Below are 3,283 nucleotides of genomic sequence, written 5' to 3' on the forward strand. Positions count from 1 at the left end.
GTAAATTATTGGATTTGCAATAACTTACCAAGTTTGTGACTGCTTCAGGTGGTGCTTCATCTGCATCGCCTGGAAAGTAGGCCGATGCGATCACGATCTCACGTGTTCCGCACTCCGTCGGGATCTCAAAAATGGCCGACACCAAGTCCCTCTGGATGAAATCTGGAATTGGAATACAGTTAACATTTTTGTTTACTAGTATAGCAGTTCTAGGCGACTCTATGTCACGTTTATATATCAACTTACTTGATTGATGTTGAAGGCCTTTTATATGCCCACCGACTGTCCATGGCTCCTGGATAAGCGCTATGGCCAGTCCTTTTGTGGCGAAGGTCCTGCACAAGGTAGCCGATGCTCCTTTCGCGTGGTGCAGGTTCGCCTGTAACACCCCTATGGTGCTCATTTTTGTTGAGTTTTATTGAGAGAGCGTTCGACTTCCTTTTGAAGTCGAGCTCTTCGTGGCCCTTTTTCCTTCTGGCGCTCTTTTGGAGCTGTTGATGCTCCACCCACAGGTGGCCGCATCCAAAGCCTTTTTTGAATGGCGGCTCTACTAGTAGTTGGGGCCTCATTTGGATTCACAATAGACGTAAGTGTTGATTGTGGGACCACGTGCTCCACTTTCTGTTTCTCCGTCCTTGTGATCTGGAGTTTATTTGGAACCTTTTGTTCCACAGGCCGTTGTTCTGGCTGCCCCTCCTTTGTCATACTGTTAGTTTTAAGCAGTAGCTTGACATGGCTGAAGCGATATGCAATTCTACCTCCACTCTGGACCAGTGAGTTCCAGGATGCATCGTCGACAGCAAAGACGATGTGGAGCAGTGAACCTTCTGCGGTCCGCTGTAATACCTTCCAGGTGCTTGCTTTAATCCTGTTCTGGGCCTCAATTGTGGCAAGAACCTTGGTATTTTCAAAATCGCAACTGTGTGGGAAGTATCCTCGCACCAGATGTGTTTTTGGAAACTCCGACTCTTCAACCACTTTGGCGCCCAGTTTAGCCTTTGTTGCAATAGCTGCCGCATTTTTACGGACCCATTCAGCCGTTTGGTTATTTGTGCACACCTTCATGAGCCATCCCGTACGAGGGAAACAACCTTCAAATTCTGGTTTAACCTCGTCAGACGCCAACTCTATGGCAGTCTCAATTATAGCCTCCTGTAGCTGTGCAGTCTGTTCCCTGTTTAGGGGGCACTTAGCCAAATCAAAAGGAACAAATCCTAATTTGATCCCCTTGGCTTGACTGGCTACTTGGCTGAAAGAGGGTTTACTCGATCCCTGAATCGAGGTGTTTTGTTTTGGTTTCTTACCAGCTGGCATGACCATGTCGTCAGATAAAGCCCTTTTAGCTGGCGCACGAGTTGGAAGTTTAGAAACCATGTCTAGGGCCACATCCCTAGAGTGTCCCTGACTCATGTAAGCCTTTAACCTCCTCTTCTGCATTGAGTTCAGTTTCACAAAACCCTTCTGGTCATGTAAACTGATCCCTTTCATACAAACATTGACAACAGTAGCACCTGACTGTTGAGAACAGAGACTGACTCCGTCAATGTCAATAGAGGCAGCATCAGACCCTTCAGTTTCTGTGCTGCTAGCATCAGTATACTGTGGAAAAACAACATTTTCCACAGCGTGTATATTTTTGCAGATGTGCCCAACAGCACCATCTTCAAAAGGTTCACTGACCTGTGACACAACAGTCGACTGGTCGTTGTTAATTCCCTGCCCGACAGCAGTAGTGTTTGATGCGATAAGGGTAGCATCATCCCCTTTAGTTTGTTCATTAGACGTATCCATATGATATCCCACGAGTATTAGGGAAGTATAAAGTCGCCATCGGCAGAGCCCATTTACCGACAGAAGGCAAATTGAAAGCGGAGGTCGCCTGGTATCCGCAGTTCGCTATTAAGGTCATCACTAGCCCCGTGACCAAGTTCTTACAGGCATAGCTGTTCCACCGTAGATTGGGGGGTTGTTCGGGTCTCATTCATACATACACACATACTACACCATACACCATACATCCTAGGTACAAAAACTATAGATTGTTTCGTATCTTCAATCAAACCCAGGGTGTTTTCCTTCACCCCGCCTAGTTGCTGGCGACCCCAAAACCAGCAGAGACATGACCTAACTGCTTTGGGGTCATCGATCCTACAAACAACTAAACTTCCATTAAAGGCCGATCGATTGACTAACGAACTTAATGAGTAGCACCAAAATGCAAAGACTCATCTACTCCCCGAGACGCTAAGATGTTATAGTAGCCATTCGGACCACGTCAGTCAGCCTACATAAAGTTACTACTAATACACATAAAATTACTACTACTACAAATACTACGTAAAATAAAACAAACACAACTACATAAAACAACAAAACATAGACTACATGACAACACAAAACTACCTAAAGGTAGATCTTGGTTGTACACCTCGTTCTAGAAACGTTAAAAATTCACAGTCGTCTGACAAATGCCAGGTGATTGCGAATATTCATATTTATAGTCCGAGTTGTAGCTAAGCCCCTACACCACGTCAAGGTGCCTACCATGTAGGAGGAGCATAGGGCCGCAGCAAATATCTTCCACTCGGTACGATTGGTGACCAATAGCTTCAACTCTCTCTAGCTTTTCCGCATGTGTAACATTGCAAAGTGTAACGGACACATTCCCATTTGCGTTTTTTGATTTCGGTTTTTATAGGTGTTTGTTGAGTTAGAGACCATAGACGTTCATTTGAATTTGTATTTGACCAGAATACTTTAAAAGTTTTACGTAGTGACTGATTTATGAAAACTTGTACTGGTATGTTGGAGTTAAATATTTGTATTTTAGTCCGGTGCGATAGCCGAGAAGATCTCCAGACTTTATTTAAGCAACCAAACGCTTGTTTTGCCTTCTTGATATGGTTCTCAATGTCCGCACTGCATCCACAATTTTTTGATATGATGCTTCCAAGATAGCAAAAAGACTCTACATTCTCAAGACAGCAGTTGTTTATAATAAAAGGATCTTGGACGCTAGCATTAATGCGCATAACTTTTGTTTTCGTAACATTGATTTTAAGTCCCGCTCTGTTTGCTGTAGTTATCAAACGATTTAGGTTGCGAGACATGTCATTATATCAGTGTGCGATCAGACATAAGTTATTGATGTAACCGAGATCACACAAGCTATCTTGAAGACCCCAAGTTATTCCGCCACCTTGATCCAATGCCTCTGCCCAATGCGCGTTTCAAATGACAGTGTGACATAGTTTATCAAAGGCTTTCTTGAAACTTATAAATA

Source organism: Teleopsis dalmanni, chromosome 2, assembly GCF_002237135.1.
Source record: "Teleopsis dalmanni isolate 2A chromosome 2, ASM223713v2, whole genome shotgun sequence".
Lineage (NCBI taxonomy): Eukaryota > Metazoa > Arthropoda > Insecta > Diptera > Diopsidae > Teleopsis > Teleopsis dalmanni.